The following is an 18,349-nucleotide window of genomic DNA, read 5'->3' as shown; positions in this document are numbered from 1 at the left end:
GAAATTGAGCTTTTTTTGCGACATTTTGTGAAATTTCCAGAACACTAGGCTAAAATGACCAACAATTGGGTCTACCGGTATGTCGAATGAAATGTCACACGAGATACCTGCGGGCACTTGTTCAATTTGAAAATTGCTCTCGAGCTAGACATTTTCTGAAGGAACCCATCTCATGTGACTGAAAATGATGTAAAATCGCATAATGTGAAATGTAAGGAATTTCATGACTTTTACATTTTCCAGAATCGCAAATTTCATGATTTTTTTTCTCACCACAAATAAATGTGCACTATGGCCTCATCAAAAGACTTTCAGGACAATTGTAAGTTTCATTAAGAGTTACTAAGTATTTAACTGTCCTCAGGAGTGCTTAAAATACTTTCCCCCCTCAATTCTCATTAAAAGGCATTCTGTGAAATTATTCCTTAGCTTTCCAAAATTGTAACATCTGAGTTTTTAACAGCATCTTCTGAAGAAAAGTGCCAGCTGCTGCTGCACATATTTTCAGGCTCAACACACCGCAATATTAGGCCGACAGATGACTCTGAAGCGAATGCCCTACTTTACACTGCATCACCTCACCTGTTGGCTGGCCTTGAATCCTACCGGCTCCATTCAAGTGCATGTAATTGCAAGTGTCACTTCTCCTCAAGTCACATCTGCATCAGACAGTTTTTTCCCTCTCCATCAATTTCTCCCTTGCGCCCTGAGAATATCTTCATTCCAGTCAGTGACCCATAGCAGAGTGGGTTTCCCGCCACAGCTGAGGGGAATGCCGCATGCAGCACTGCCATTTTTGCTCAGACTGAGTTCCTAATATGGAGTGTCCTCACGGCCTACTCATACTGTTATCTCTGGAAGCTTGGGGTGAAGGGGCGCCAGGGCAGAAGATTCAAGAGCCTCTGAACCCCCCCCACCCACACATTTTTTACCTAGAGACAAGCACTGCTCTTCACTATGGGGGTGGGGTGGATTGGAAGCGACTGTGCATGGTGTTAGGTGTTCCATAGGAGACAAGAAAATAATTTGCACATAGGCAGGGGTGGAGGGGTTGAGGGACAAATGACCAGTTTAGATTTTGCAACTGGTAAACGGGGTCCAGTCAGTCAAAAAATGCTTCTATTATGCCATTTTGCATGGCTGTAAATAAAAAGTGTTACTAGTATTTACATTTCAAGGCATTCCCTTAATCAGTCTTGGAAAGATGAACGGCTGTGTCAGGCCTTTCATATTTTAAAGGTGTGATCTGCAAACTGCACACAAATTGCTTGTTCTCCTAGAGAAGTGGTCTTTAAACTGCTGCACCACCCCCCCTACCGCCCCCCCTCCTGGTCAGACAGGCAGTACTAACGTGGAAGAGTATTTTGAGTCCCTTTCCTGGTTACACATACTCCAGGCTTGGATATACATGGCACTACAGGTTAATGATGACCTACTACAGAGCACTTTACTGCTGCCTATTTTTTGTTACCTTAGAACAAAGTCCTATTATGAGCATAATGCTTCTTTTGGCCAGAGCCTGGTGCCCCCCCTGGAATCACTTGAGGCCCCCCTAGGGGGGCCCGCCCCCAGTTTTAAGACCCCTTACCTAGAGACATTCATTGCTATTGACCAGGAATACGGACAAACAGCCACTGTTCTCAGTAGTTCCTAAGAAGTAGTTCCTGAGGAGACATGCAAGTGATTTTCTAAACGGGTTGTGCTGTGGCAAAATGCAGAGCTTGAATTTGCTTTGCAGAGTGGAGACTCCTGGCTCTACAACAAACAAGACTTGTATGAAACTTGTAAGGTGCATCCGATTCAATCGAGAGACCTGGGCGTTAAATAGGTTACAGAATTAGCTTATGGTTCCAGTTTTGCAAGACTGTGAGTGGAAGAATTTACTCTTACCTAAATTAAAAATGCTCCATTTACCAACCTCAGAAAGCTGAGAGGCTGAGCCAGCCCTTACACTTTTGAAACCTGAGACTTATAGGTTAGCCATAGATGCTAGCAGCAAGGACTTAACTGACTGAGCAATAGAAATGGAGAGATGCATCTGCTGCTTATAGGAATTGAAATGTGAAATTACTCGGTTACTGTGCATTCGTATATTTGTCGCAGCAGGACCAAAGTTAAAATGTTTGCAAACATAAGACCAGTGCTCCCTCTGTGCACATAAAACAGCAAAAACATGCATCAGCCTCATTACTGCATGTCATTCCTAGTTTTTGGACAAAACTGAAAATCAAGCGTAGTAAACAGTGGTAATTTTTACAACTGTAAAATGTATTATCTCTTGATTTTGCACAGAAAACGAGGAGAAATAAAGATATTTCTCTTTGCTGCACCTCCCATGGGGAGACATAAGGTTTTGGCACATCCCCAGGTTTACAAGATCTTGTAAATCTGGGGATACATCAAAATCCATGGGTGTTGCGAGGAAACATGCACCACAACGGTCATGGAATGCCTCTCTTGAGCAGATTAAGGCAACAGAGTGATTTAAGCTGCCTTGCCTTACTCCATATCTATGAGGCCATTCAAAGCCATGCATAGTGGCTTTGCGTGGCTTCATGGATATGAGTTCAAGGTTTGCACTGCTGTTGTGTCACAAAACGTTACGTAAAAGCGGTGCAAGAGGCTCATAAACATGCCACTTAGGGCCTGATTTATACTTTTTTAGCACCGCATTTGCGTAATTTTTTAACGCAAAAGCGGCGCAATCTTACAAAATTCAATTATATTTTGTAAGTTTGCACGGCTTTTGCATAAAAAAATGACGCAAATGCGGTGCTAAAAAGTATAAATCAGGCCCTAAGTTTCCAGGTCTCCACGCACATTTTTAAATGTTTGCTAACGATCACTCCTGCAATCCTTTTACCTGCTGTTAATACAGCATCCGCAATCTGGCCTGGAAAAATCTGATAAAGACAAGGTTCTGCAGAGGCTGTGGTCATGGTGTTTATATTATTTGAACTGCCATCTGGAAGCACTTATATCCTCATTTAAAGAAATTTGGAGAATTTGTGGAGTTATCAAAAATCGTTAATGGTGTTACTAGTATTCATTCATTTTGCTTGAAATGAGGAATAACATTTAGAAACCCATGAATTGATACTACAAAGATTAGGTGGAAAGTTAGCAATAGGTGTATGTAATTCTAACAGACACAGGTGTCCATGCTATGATTCGACATTACCTTAACTCTTAATGTTAAGCATTTCTTTTAAGAGGAATATCGCGTTCAATGTGAATTAATATGCTGACCATTATTTAAAATACGTTTTGTACTCCTGACCTTTCTAATTTAGATCCTTAGTTTATTAAGTTTTCTTTTCATCTATAAAATGATGTTTACCGCATTTCAGAGTTAACATTTATACATGGCAGTGTCATACATGATTCACACCCAGTTTGGGCAAAACCCAATTAATGGTTGGATAAATGATCGAAGTGTTACAATTTCTTTGGAATGCAATAAACACTGACTGCCAGGGTGTACACAGCGGATGTCGCTTGTAGCCTTAGCATCCAGCTCAACTCATTCCAGAATCTAGGTTCAAAACCTGATCATGTTTTTAAAGATATCAGGCAGCACAGTGGGGAAAGATTGTTTACATCGGAACTATAGAAGAGGAGGGCTGCTGTAAATTTTGCTAAACCTACTTACAGCAGAAAGCACCTTTGCAGTTTTCCGCCTTATTATTTTCAGATTTTTTGCTACAGGCACAAGTTACAGGCCCATGGGCATCTCCATGATACAGACCCATGTGCAATTAAATTCACAAACCACTGAGAAATCCACACAGTAGCTCCATTGCTAACTGGCTAGGTTCGCAGTACACAAACACCCCTTCAAACCTATCACCATACATACAATAGGTTCAACCAGCACATGACATGTTACTAGGGCCTGATTACGACCTTGGCGGATGGGATACTCTGTCACAAACGTGACGGAAATCCCTTCCGCTGTATTACAAGTTCCATTATATCCTATGGAACTTGTAAAATGGCGGGCAGGATATCCCTCACATTTGTGAGGGAGAATCACATCCGCCAAGGTCGTAATCAGGCCCTGGATCTCTAAAGACACTAACAGCAACACTCTTTCAAGACACACTCTGCAGCAACATTTTATCTCTTCTGAATAGGAAATTCGGCACTGTTTAATAGCAACGTCCTCCAAACCACAAACTCGGTCCCCCTCTCCAGAACTCTTTCAACAGAATAAAAACGGGCAGGTTCAACAATTTCTTGCAAGTCCAGAAGAAGAAACACAAACGAAATGAAACAGTGTAGAGAAAATTAACCACCTAAAATAGCCCTGTAACACACAAAATTATTTTCCAACTATTATACAAAGCCTTCTCCTATCTTAAAAAGAGCATTTTATCTCCAAACCCACCAGCGGCACACATCCTCCCTGCAAGATACTGAAAATCATCTAAGCATATTCTGGACCCTTCCTGCATAGTCCCAGATCCTCTTAAACCAAAACAATTCCACCACAATGTATCAAATTTCCTGTTTGACAAAATCACTGACATCTATAAAGTCACACAAGATAACACAAAAGATCGTTTTATAGAAATTGTGGAAAATAAACCCCTATTTCCATGCATCATTTAATACTGACAATTTTGGATTTAATATGTGGGAAAATTAACAGAGCTGGGAAACAGGAAGTTAGGGATACCATTGGAGTGACTGGTGTATAGAAGTGTATGTGCAGAGGGAACCCACAATCTTTTTAACCAGCCCTGCCAAAACCTCTGACAGTTTGTATTACAGAGCAACCTTCAATTATATTATTGCTGCATTAGTGGTAAGTAATATACTGAAAATAGAGCTATTTTGAGACTAAGGGCCTCATTACGAGTTCGGTGGTCAGTTTAGACCGTCCAACGTACATCCTACGGGGAGGTTGATGCCATACTGGCTACCTCCCCACCGGGCCCATTAAGAGTTTCCTGCTAGGCCAGCAGGCAGAAACCGGAGTTTACACCAGCTGGCCTAGTTGGAAACAGCCTACAGCATTGTCTCCGGCTCGTAATTGACCAGTGGCAGCGCTGTAGGGTGCAGGGTGCATCTGCACCCTCAAAATGTTCACATTGTGAGGGTTCTGGGCAGGGGGGCCCTGCACCCATTCTCCAAGTGCAGGGGTGGTGCTTGGGCTCCCCTGGGGGCCGCTGCACCCATTCTCCACCAGCCTTTTCATGGCGGTGCTACGGCTATGAAATGGATGGCGGAGAACAAGGTCGTAAGCGCTGCCCTGGCGGATTAGGACCACCACTTACCACCAGACCACCAGGATCCCTGATCCTGGCAGAGCTGACGGTCCGACCGGGGCCTGACTGCCATGGTTGAAACATGGCACTTGGACCGCCACATTGGCAGAGGTCTGACCGCCATCCCCCAGTCTGGCGGTCTTGTGACCGCCAGACTTGTAATGGGGGCCTACGTCTTGGATATCTTGCTGTCTTTGGAGCCTACAGAATAACAAAGCAACTCGATCTCATTATTAATTGGTGACAGGCAATGTATACAGAACCATATAGCAGCAGGAAGAAGATGAACATCAATTTTCAGATTCAATTGAGGATGAAAGAGTCAGGTATGTAATTCAGGTTATCTAGTAGAAAATTATGGGGACTTTATTCAAAGCGAAATACCAATAACAAATAGTTCCAGATAAAAGACAGGGTATTTTTTTCAGCATCTAAACCAGGAATGACCAGCAAAGGCTTGGAAGAAAACATCAGTGACACTGGCACATTCTTGGGATGATCACAGCTATGAAAACGAGCTCCATTCAGATTCATTTTATGTAAATTAATGATAGTTTGGAAATCTTGCATGCATGGGTTTGGCCATCGTGGGTCTAAGCTAGATACCCCAGAAACCTAATCATTGTTGAAAGCACCAAACGAATTTCTTTGGAAACGATACAAAAATGAAGGAAGTTTAATCAAATTATTCAAAGTTTAAGAATTTCTTACGTTGTCTTTTAAAGTGTCTTGACTCTCATCTAGCAATCCAACCATCAAACATACCAATTACCAGTTATAAGCTGCCATTTCATAAATTCGAATTTTAAAATTTACTTTTTATGTTTAGATTTACAAAATTAATTACATAATTATGGAAAGTAATGAGTATCAAACAAGCAGAAAGAAAGTTTTTGCCTATTCAATGCATTAACCGTTCCCGACCTTTACGTTTTGCATATTTCTGCAGACTTAATTATATTCATAACTCAAAACAGTTAAAATGCTTCAAAAGGATCTATGAAAAATAGCAGGGTGCACATAATAGCTTTGTTTATAGAGAAAGTTATATTGCACTTCAAAGCGCTGTAAACTACAGCAATTACTATGCTTATTTTAATGGTATTCAATTTATTGACACCTAAGCAGATGGAAAGCTTAGCATGGTCTTGTTAGAATTCTAACATAGGACCTACTGATAACACAGGTGTTAGCGCCATGCACCATATTTTTAGCGCACCAAGGCCTATTTTTATACTTTTTGCTGCAAAACTGCGCAAATGCATTTTTGCGGCAAAAAGTATAGCACCGGCTTGCATCATTCCAAAGCACCAACCTGGTGCCAAATTTATGGAATGCCGCAAGCCTGTGCTCAGGTTGGGCTAGCATCCGAAAAAAGGACGTTAGCCAGGTTGGGGTGGTGGTATGGGTAAAGGGGGTTTTCCCCAAAAAAATTACACTAGGCTGGTTAGAGACAACAAAAATGCAGTTAATCAGCCTAGTGTAATTTTCTGATGCAAAACCACCCATACCACATGACTCCTGTCTAATGAAAGACAGGAGTCATGCCCACCACCCCAATGGTCAGCACAGGGGACCGGTGTCCCCTAGGCATATCCATTGCACCCAGTGCCGTGCAGGGGGGGCAATGTCAGGGCCCCCAATGGCACTTAAATTCTTTTTTTAAAATACTTACCTATACTTACCCTACTTACCTTGGATGGGGTCCCCCATCCTCTGGTGTCCCTCTGTGTGGGTAAGGGTTTTCCTGGGGCTCGGGTGGGCACCTATGGTGTTTAACCATGGAAATGGGTTCACAGGTCCCTTACGCCTGGTCTGACCCAGGCGTTAAATAATGGTGCAAAGCAAGCTTTGCACCATTATTTAGCCCCACCCGTCTGTCATTTTAGCATGGGGGGATAAATATGGGGCTATGAGGTTAGCACCATTTTTTAGGTGGGGGCGCCTACCTTGCATCTCATTGATGCAAGGTAGGTGCACGCCTCCAAAAAAATGGTGCTAACTCCAATATTTTGATGCTACATGTGTCTAGCTTCAAAATATAAATGTGGAGTTAAGTTTGCGCTGAATTTGCGTTAAAAAAATGATGCAAATTCGGCATAAACAGTATAATTATGCCCCCAAATCCAGGAGCTTAGTTATAACCCCCCATGCACCACTGGAGCCCTTAATTGACATATGTCTAGGTCTCCTGAGTGTTGTGTGCACCCCATTTCTAAGAATGTGTTGCAAATTGGCGAGCTTATCTGAGGGACTCAATATGCAGATGTCATATGCAAAATTATCCAATAACCTTGCTACAAGCTGCACTTGCCTGAAGAGAAGCCACCTACCCGATTAACACTATAGACCAGAGCTAAACTTTCCCATCAGTCCTACAACCCTGTATGCACTACCTTGCTACAGTGATTGCTAGACAGTTGGAAATATCAGTGGTGTGTTGTGGTCGACAGAGGACCTTTGATATCAATAAAATGAGCAACACCAAAATTGCTGAATTTCCCCAATGCTGATGACAAATATTGTAAACTCCATAACACCACTTGATAAGAAGATACAGTCAATAAGCATTGACAGTGCCCATGTTTTCACATGGCTTTGTGATAGAAACTAAGGCCCAGATTTCTGAAAAATCCATGAAATGCAGCTATGATTCGTGAATGTGAGCGAACAGAGCACCCTATCTACCAATATATGCTCTGTTTTCCTTCCGGCGCTGGCTGCCTTGTGCCAAACCACAACCCTTGCACCATACCACGTGTGTGTGTGCTGTAGGTAATAGTTTTTGCATTAGAAGGGGGCTGTTCTAGTACAAAAACTACCCTTCAACACTTAATAAACTTTGCAAGTGTGCTGTACAACACAACAAAGTAGCTAAAAGTAGGCAAAATGAAAACATTTCTCCTTATTACTCCTCCCTTGAGGAGGAGTAAGATTTTGGCACAAATTTCTGTTTACAAATATTTGTAGACAGGGCTTTGCTTCCAAACCTGTGGGTGGCTGCATGGGAAATGTCCATATACAAATAATGGAACACTCCCTTGGTGTAAAGTAACACAAAGCAGAGCATAGTGCAACTTTGCGTTACTCTGGTAAAATATCCAACGCAAATCCTGATCTGCATTGGATAGTAAATCCCAACATCACATTTTGCAAAGTAACACAAACCCAGAGCAAAGCTTTGGTAAATTTGAGATTTTAGTTTGCAGAAGAAAGGAGGTGGATATCTCACACCGCATACTCTCAGACACGGTTTTTCCGCAAAGACTTTTCTTTCCTGTTATCCTCAAGTTATCCTGCTCCAATTGACATAGATACAATAGCTGTAGAGAGCACACCATTCTATGATATCCACAGGGGTTATGCTCTAGTTCTAACGATCACTGTTTAGTTGTATGGACACATAAATTGTGTTGTACACGTTGGCCAATATGGTGAAACAATTGCACCATTTGGTTCTATGTAAAAATATACAGTGGAGAAACACGCACTGCAAAATAACTCTCCAATATGCACTGCTAAAATATGACAGTAAATTAATATCTTGCTATAAAATTTTTAACCTCTTCTAAATTTCTGATGCACTCTACATCTATTGTAGGTCATTTAGTATTATCACACTAGCCCTTATGTACTTGGGACCAAGTGCTTCTCAAGAGGGTTTGGTGTATGTTGACATTTAGGGAGATATTCATATAAGTTTGAGATTTGTGAAGTTGATATTTTTAAGTCTATGTTTTTGAAGGCTATAATTTGTAGTCTCTATTTTTGCATGTTGCCAATATTTTGTGGTAAACAGAACTGCATGGAGGATGCATCTTAGCTTCTTCTTTGCTTATCGTAACTGTCTTAAGGATGTACTACAGATCATTAAGATTAGTAAGAGAAAGCTAATTAACAAATTAGAAACACATAAAACATGGTTTGTGGTTGGTAACACAGCCAGTCTTAAACATGCATAACAAAAACAAACAAATGTGCATGCGTTTCTTTCTCCTTATAATAGAAAAATATTATGAGTTTGGTAAATCCGCCTAGCCTGCTGGCCTAGTTATTTTTTTCTTGCTAAAAGTTGTAACATAACAAGGATGACGTTTGCATGTTTTGGCAGAAGTGCAAAAGTTCTCATATTGTTATCTTTTTTATGGTGCTTCGTTTCCAGCATACAGTATGTGCAAGAAAATGTTGTGCAAAGAAATGAGTGCATGGAATATATTTCAAATTTGCTATTTTCGGACCTATCTTGTGGATGGTGATGCCTTATGCATAACTAAAAATGCAAGGAACTTGCACATTTAAAAAAACATGGAAACACATAGATTACTCCTGCTAGGAGCTGAAGCTTTTCTAGTCCTGGGTTTGTATGAGCATGGGCATTTTCCTCCTCTCTCTTGCTTCCCTGTGTTAGCTTCTGTTTAAACAATGTATCTTCTTCAAGTTTATGTGCTTAGAATATCAAGCATTTCACAATCAAAGAGCTTTAACCGTCTCAGCATGCTTTTCACGGTATAATCCTCAACCTTTTTTTTAACATCTATGGATCAATTTCTACTCCAGGTCACAAACACCAAAAAAATAAAAACTGTAGAAAGGCATTCTCAGTAATGGCTTCTGCCTGTTGGAACTGGCTTCCATTGAGATTAATCACCATACCCCCGATTTATTGACAATTAGAACGCCTGGTAAACTGTGCTTTTTTGTTCTACATTGCTGTACATTGTGCCTTGTGAGTGTTATTACCACAAAGACAGTGCCATGATTCCTTTGAGTGAAGGAGATTTTTATAAACCCAAACACAAGTGTTTTGGACCTGACTTCCTTGGTGTGGTTATCCCCCAACATTTTACCTTCAAGCCTCCTGTTTTTGCTGACTTCGTTTTTGCAGGATCTACGGTTCTACACACCTTTCCACTGCTAACCTGTTATTGTGCTGTCTCCTTTGAACATGTTAACATTGGCTTACATGCAATTGGCATATTTAATGTACTTGTATTGTATGTCCCTAGCACATTGGTACTACATGTACCTAAGGCTTGTAAATTAAATACAACTAGTGGGCCTGCAGTACTTGTCATGCTACCAACTTAAGTAGCTGTTTAAACTTATCTCACGCCTGTAACTGCAGCCTATGTGTGCAGTTATTTTGCCATTTCAACCTGGCAAAATAAACCTTTTGCCAAGCCTAGGCCTTCCTTTTTAATACATATAAGTCACCCGTAGGCTAGGCCCTAAACAGCCCAGAGACCACAGTGCAGTGTATTTAAAGAGTGGGACATGTACTTTAACGTTTATATGCCCTGGTAGTGAAAAACCCTTAAATTTGTTTTTCACTTCAGCAAGGCCTACCTCTAACATAGGATACATAGAGTTAACTTATTACAGCTGATAATTTTAAATTGGGGCAGGTAGGAATGCCAAGTTTGGTGCTTAAAGAATTGTAATTGAAAGCACTTTTTCAAAATAAAGTTGGATTTAAAGTCACAGTTCGGAAAATGCCACATTTAGAAAGTTGACACTTTCTGGTCCCAACCATTTGGTGCCTGCAGCTTGTTCCTGGGTCACATGACTGGGTGTAGTTGGCAGCTGGACTTTTCAATCCTCCAAGCCTGTGACACAATAGCAGGATTAGGTGTGCCCAGATTGGCCAACAACTGGCAGGATGAAGGGGCGGAACTCAGCACAACCCCACTTGCAACTGAATAGGCTGTGCCCTGCCTTTACACAAAGGACTTGCTACCACTGCATTGTTCATGCAGCCTGGACAGGGGAGGCAGGAAAGTTTAAGGACTTCAAAGGAAATTCTCTACAAGCATCTCCTACTTCGAGTGGGGACCAGATATAAATACTGGGCCCTCAGACCCAACTCTTCATCACGCCTCTGGACCTGTGGAAGACTCAAAAGGACTGCTATGCTGCTCTGCAGGAAGGACTGTTATTCTGTTATTCTGCTGTGTGCTGCCCTGCTCCATGAATGAAGCTGCATCTTGAACCCAGAACCACCACAGTGACTGCAAGGCTCTGTTGGCTGGTCGAATCCTCAGGGATAGAGCAAGCTTCAACCATCTTAAACCAGGCACCCGAACTCAGTCTGCTCTGAATCTTGTCCCCTAAATGGTGCCATCCCAGTCCTGGGCCCTTGGAGATGGCCTTGACGGTGTTCTGCCAGCCCAACTGTGGTCCTGTGGACAGAACTGATGAATTGCGATACATGTCCTTGTAGCTTCACTTCGGAACCACTGCCCCATGACGCATCACCAAAGCAGGACTTCACATGACAGCTCTCAGTCTCCTTGCAACTGTCACTGCCCAACCCTTCTTCGACCCAAGACTTCACATTGCAAGCCCCTCATCGACGGCATCCTTGTTGATGATGCAAGACCTCACAACGCAGCCTCACAGCTCCTTGGAACTGCTGATGTGCAATGCATCCTCGACGCAGGATCACGCAATGTTCCACAACTAGGAACTAAGGTACTCTTTGTTCAGGTGTAACTTGGTCCCTGATTCCAGCCCGTGCTCTATCACTGTGGGCCTGAAGTTTGACCGGAGTGACCAAATAACTACACTTGACGCTTTGTGTTTCTAGGCACTATTTCCACTTACATCTTTAAAACCGCATATCACCAGCCCTACTGATTGGATTTTTGTTGTTTTGGTGTAAAATAATATTAAAATGTTACTCATTTTTTCTAAATTGGTGTCATAATTCTCTTGTGTTGTGTTTTCAGCTTTCTGACTGTTTGAAGTGCTACATAAACATTTTACACCTTGCCTCTAAGTTAAGCCTGACTGCTTTGTGTCACGCTACCTGAGGGTTAAGCTTAGGTTAGTTTGGGCTTTGCTTGTGATTTCGCCCTGACAAAGAATGTGGTTGCTGATTGAGCAGGGTTTCACCCCCTCAACTAGTAACCCATCTTTTAAGAAAAAAAGCAATCTAATTAGTGAAAATACCCGTCTTTTATCAAATTCACAGTGGTTCACGAGTAAAGACAGCAAGCACTGAAAAAGCCTCTATGCCATCCCTCTAACAGAAGAACGCTGACATATTGGTTTTGCCACTACTTTTTAAGTTTGTTTTGTATTGAGGGCCTTGCAGCTGCTAAGTGATACTGGGCTGTTTGCTTCATGTTTTACAGTACTGTGCAATTTGGTTTGGTATACTTAGGGCCAGATTTAAAAGGCCCTAGCATCACAGAAGCATCACTTTTTTAAATGCTCTGGTGACACTAACCACTTCTCAATTTTTACACTTTTCATGGCTTTCTGCCTCCTTGTAAATATGGACCACTCCAACACAGTTTTCTGCATCAGAGTGGAGTGCAATGGGTGTTGCTGTGGCTGTTCCACTACAACACCCATTGCTTGTGACGCTGGCTCAGATCTACAAGAAATCGTAAATCTGTGGCAGCGCCAAAAATCTAACGCCATCCCAGGGGTAGCGTTAGCATGACACAACGAGGAGGAATACTTTTATTCCTCCTAATTTTTCACTTTTTGTATGAAGTTGCAAAATGCTATTGTAGACACACCCCTCATGCAAACACCCTTGCACTATTGTGCAAGGACACTTATGTTGGCGCAGGCTGCCTAATTGAGTACCGGTGCAGGAGGAAATGCAAGGGTGTGCCATATTCTTGTAAAAATGACGCACCCCTGTGTTTCAAAACTGGCGCAGTGCGGTGCTGCTAATACTGGCACAGCACTGCACTGCACCAGTTTCCTGTAAATCTGGCCCTTAGTGTTCTATCTTTGAAAGGTAAGTTTAAGAAATTCTGGTGAGAGATAGAGACTAATTTGTTTTGCACATGTGTCAAGGTGGATGAGCAGGTGAGCACCAGGGGGAAGAGATGAGCAGGGAGTAAGCGCCAAGACAACTTGATGAGCACGGTCCTTCCTAATAAACACAACAAGAAAATAATTTCATTAAAAAAATAATGTAGTGTCTGGGTATACTACTTTTTGAAGGTGTTCACATCATCCAAATACTATAGAGTGACAGTGCAGATGGACATCCCCGTTAGCCAGTGCCAAAAGCCAGCTATACACAGTAGAAAATGGCTGAAAGATGCTTTGCAAAGCCACTGTCTGTATAAGTATGTGTGTAGATGTTGTGTGTTGTGTAGCATGTGGTGTGTGATAACAAAACCTTGTGACAGACATCTAGAATTGCCTGGAATGAACTATTGTTTATAAGGAGAACTGGCATCAAAGCCATACAATTCAAAAGATACTGATTAGAAGATACTGTTTCTGCCCCCAACCCTTATGTTATGGCAGGTTGTGTAGAACTGGGTGATCAAATAAGTCATGTGACAGTAAAATATTGAGAATAATTTCAAGCAAATCATCAACATTCATTATGAAAAATATGACTGTTCTTGAGACTGCTTGGTGATTCATATGCAATAGCCTACCTACTGTGTATGAAAAATGACGAAAATGATTGACATGTCTTTTGATTGAGATGTTCTTATCATTTTAATACAATTTGAATATTTATTGGGAAATATAGGAACTTAAAATGTAAACGGCTTATCTTAAGAGTTTTATGTTTAAAATAAGTAGACTATAAGTATGCAATAGGCTATGAAATCTGATTTGAAAACATAAAAAAGAAGGGTTTCTCAGCTGAATTGGAAGTGAATGTTCTATATGAAAAATGTGTGGTGTTGCTCAGGAAATCTGTTTTACACAGCATATGCCTTACTCTGGAGTTTGCACATTCGTTTTTAAAAGTGCATTTCATTTTTCCATCTAGAGACTAAATTCATTCTTTAGAAAGGTTGGCAAAGTCTTTGCAGGCACCAATATAGACTTATATAATCATGTTTATAGCCAATAGTGAATGAGTGATAACAAGTTTACCTAAGATCACCACTGTCAGGTAGGGAGAGGAATAGTTTATCTTTGGAGCTACAAACCTACATAAGTGACAGAGAAAATGAATGAACCCCATTGGCTCCAATGTCTGCAGTTAAAGAAATAATGCTATTTTGCAAACCTTCATTGCTTCTCGTAACTCCTTGAGTTTTTATGTGTTCTATTCATCAAGAGGTGTGCTACTGACAGGTATGGATGTGGGCTACGTTCCTTGGAAATTGTTGGACCTGGCATCTTGGTGTGGTATCCCTCTGACTGTTTGCCTTCAGACTTCTGTTTCTACTGTCTTTGTTTTTGTTAGCTTTATGACTGTGGACACTTTACTACTGCTAACCAATGCTAAAGTGCTTGTGCTCTTTCCCTAAATCATGGTAACATTGTCATATTCCCAACTAGCATATTTAATTTACATATAAGTCCCTAGAAACCTGCATTAGATGTGCAAGGTCCTGTAAATGAAATGATACTATTTGGCCTGCAACATTGATTGTGCCACCCACTTAAGTAGCCCTTTAAACATGTTTCAGCCCTGCCATTGTAGAGCCTGTGGGTGCAGTGTTGAACTGCCCTTTCGATCTGGCAAAATAAAACGTTTGCCAGGCCCAAACCTTTCTTTTTAATACATATGTTACCCCTACAGTAGATCCTGGACAGTCCAGGGGGCAAGGTGTAAAGAACTGAATAAAGTAGGACATGTACTTTTTAGTTAACTGGTGGTGAAAAACTGTTAATTTCATTATTCACCACAAAAAGGCCTATCTCTCCCATAGGTTAAAATTGGAATTGTCTTATTACCCGTTATAAGTGTAACTTCCAAATGGTGAAGGATGACCCCTTTGTGTTTGTTGCCCCTGGAAACACAATTTAAAATCCTAACTTATTGAGAAGTTGGATTTTAAATTGCATCTCCTTGGCTGAGCAGTGCATCTTTGAACAGAACTGATGCATCACCACTGCTGCATGGATTAGACCCAGCACAGAAGACTAATTTCTCTACTGCATCCCTCACCTTATGTTTGATGCGTCGCCTTCAGAACCACTACTGCACGATCCTCTCATCCCTGGCTGACAGCAGCCTCAATGATGAAGTCAATGATTCGCATCACAATTTCATTGCTCATCAGAACCGGTCCATCACCTTGGTTGCACAACACATCCTCAACACCAGCCTTTGCACCGCATACTCACTCGATCCTTGACCCCTATGCAAAAGGACCTCTCACTGCAGCCTCACTTCAAACAAATGCATTCCATGGGCTGCATGTTGCATCTTCGCTTCGGATCCATGCAGTGCTCCACAACCAGGATTTAAGGTACTTTGTTCAGCAGACCCAATTGGGATCCTCTAGCCGGCCCATGCTCCACCGTGGATGGCCTGAACTTTCTACTTTATCCTGGTCCATTGCGACCAGATATCCTTGAGCTTCTTTAAAAATTCATAACTCGTGTTCCTCTGGCTGGATTTATGTTGTGTGTGTCTTGTTTTATTTATCAAATTAAGTTGTATTTTACTAGCCTGGAGTGGGATCTTTTTAGGGTCGAGCCTGCGTTGCATGCGCTCGCGCATGCGTATCGCAGCTAGACGGTTTAGGTATTAGAAAAGGGCTCAGAGCCCTGTCGACGTCACGTCAGTGTTTTTCATTGGTTCGTGGACTTGCCTATTAAAATCTGCTTGCTTTCATTAGTCGAAGGCATGCATACATCATGCCTTTTCCGGTGGCTTGCCCTCCTCGAGCGCATCGACCAAGTACAGAAAACATGCGAGGCTCGCTGTTTTCTGTCCGGCTCGTGGGCTACTTTTTCTCTATTTTACTAGCACGATTTCGCTTGCCAGTAGTCGAGCGTTTACACAGTTAATTGCACTTTATTGGGTTACGTGCAGAAATGCACTTTTGCCGGTAGGTGAAAAGTCAGGTTAGGAGTTTACAACGTTATCAGCTCTAACATGAGTAAACGCGAGACCTGTTGCATTGTAAATGCTTGTTTGTGTGGTGTTTTTACTGTTTTACTGTTTGAAGTGTTGCACAAATACTTTACACATTCCCTTCAAGTTTAGTCTCACAGCTCTATACCAAGCTATCGGAGGGCAAGCATAGGGTAATTAGGGATTTGCTTATGCTGTACTCTGACAAGAATTGTGGTTGCTGCTTGACCAGGGCTTACCCCTGAGTCACCCAACAACCCAATTTCTCACAGGAATTTTTTCAGTTCTTTGATGCAAACCCACTGAACATTCCAAGGACAGCACTAGAGTAGGCAACTTGGCACACAATTCACGGAGTACTTCATTTATCAGGTTCATGAAACCAGTGTACGTTGTTAGATTCTTAAATCCCTTAGTCCATTGGACACATTGAGTGTGTTCATCCATTTAGTTACACCACATTTATTGGGTTAAAGTAAGAAATATACTGCTGCATCATGGCTTTCCTCACTGGCAGCATGTGGGAGCACTCCAATATTTGGAAGTAAATATGTAATATTTTGGAATTCTCAAATAATCCTGGGAAAAATATGATTATCCTAGTTTTCCAGGAGTACTGACATGCATTGAAGGTAAGGTAAGGGTCATTTTAGACCTATACATTTTTTCCTCAACTGTAAAATAATTTTGTGATAAATAAACCCGTTGTCATTATCCACGATGTCATTTCTAAACCAAACATGAAACCCAGACCTTGAAATGAGTAAATGTGTACGTGCAAGTTTCCAGGATTGGAAACTGTCTGCAAATACTTGTTGATGATTTTGTATGCATAAGAAAATTCCGCCTCCTTTATTACTATTCGCTCATTTTGAAATCTCTGCATGAACAAGTCCACTAATCATGATTCTGTGTGACTCGGGATTGGGACTTTGCATGTGCCAAATTGACATTTTGCACATCTAATTTGAACTTCAGTGGACAGTCTAGACTTCACTCACCTCTTCGACACTGTGACATTTAAATCATTTTCGTTCTTCAGTTTTACAAAGGTGATACAGGCAATCAAGGTACCTCTTAATGTCAAGTGAAATTTAATATGTGCATACTAAGCTGAGTTTCACCTACATTGCCATATTAAGTAGCTATGTGCATTAATATGCATTGTCCTTCTCTGGCAAAGTTTTTATAGATCACAGGGTTTTCCAGCTGGTAACACAATGATAACAGTGCTAACCTCATTGATCTTCAATGGCAAATATAAGGGAGTCTATTGCTCTTGCAAAGCTCGTGTAAATCTCTGTACGGTCTGAAGAAATACACATTGGTCTATTATGGATATCTGAAAATGAGACTCTTTCAGTTTCGTAAAAGGCACAGTTCTCAGTTAGGTATTTTAGTTTCGAGGACCACTAACCTCAATAAAGATGGTGGGAGGAGGTATTTGCTTTTGTCCTTCGGGCATGGTGGGCAGAATGAGATAACATTAGATTTCAGCAGAGAGAAGCGAGGTGGGGTGGCACTGTTTTCTCAATGATGCAGTGCTGTACAAGTACAATGATGATTGCCAGTACAAAAATGTTTTCACCCTATCTTGTAAAGGAAACAATATAAATCGGAAATCACGTTGGTAACTTTCAGGTTTTCATTCTGTCTGTATTGTACACGACTTCTCACAACTGAGAAGATACTTACATACCCTGCTGAAAGGATCTGATTCAAGACAGTCCTATAGTAGAAACTGTTCAGATCAGACAGTCTTAATGCTGTCTAAATATAGATCCTGTTACTTGAGTGATGAATGTGAGAACGTTGATATGGAACCCAAGCTTACCCCAGACCTGGGAGAGGCAATCCCTTGCACTGAGGCCCATTTGGCACCAGGAGAAGCAGGGAAGTGAACTAGTCAGGCAGCATGTCACATTTACAGGCTGAGCACATTCCTAAGCTGGGCAGCCTGACGTGCACATGAAAAAGAGAATTCCACCATCCTGGGTGTTGTGGAATTAGGAACTCTGGGACATGGTGATGCCCACTCCCACAGGAAGTGGTGACTATCCTTCAATCCCCTTAAAGCCTCTAAATTGAGCATTTAGGTGGCCCCTTCACACCAGAAAAACAGATCAAGTCAAGACTCGACTACTGGGAACCGAGGAGGGAAGGTGAAGGACCGAAGAGTGGCACAAAACCCTGCCAGGCTGCTTGCACTTCAACAATCGCTAGGACCACCGTCATAAAGAGCTGAGCAACCTCCCCAAACCCTTGGAGAACC

At 41.7% G+C, this 18,349-nt stretch overlaps 1 protein-coding gene across 3 annotated transcripts in view; it reads right to left on the bottom strand.

Moving 5' to 3' along the window:
* FGF14 (fibroblast growth factor 14) overlaps positions 1-18,349 on the bottom strand; it is a 1,239,298-nt gene that overhangs the window by 87,321 nt on the left and 1,133,628 nt on the right. The window lies entirely within an intron of this gene.

The sequence above is a fragment of the Pleurodeles waltl genome, chromosome 8 (assembly GCF_031143425.1).
Source record: "Pleurodeles waltl isolate 20211129_DDA chromosome 8, aPleWal1.hap1.20221129, whole genome shotgun sequence".
Classification (NCBI taxonomy): Eukaryota; Metazoa; Chordata; class Amphibia; order Caudata; family Salamandridae; genus Pleurodeles; species Pleurodeles waltl.
Note: the sequence above shows the minus strand (reverse complement) of the source record. Positions and strands in the feature narration are given on the sequence as shown.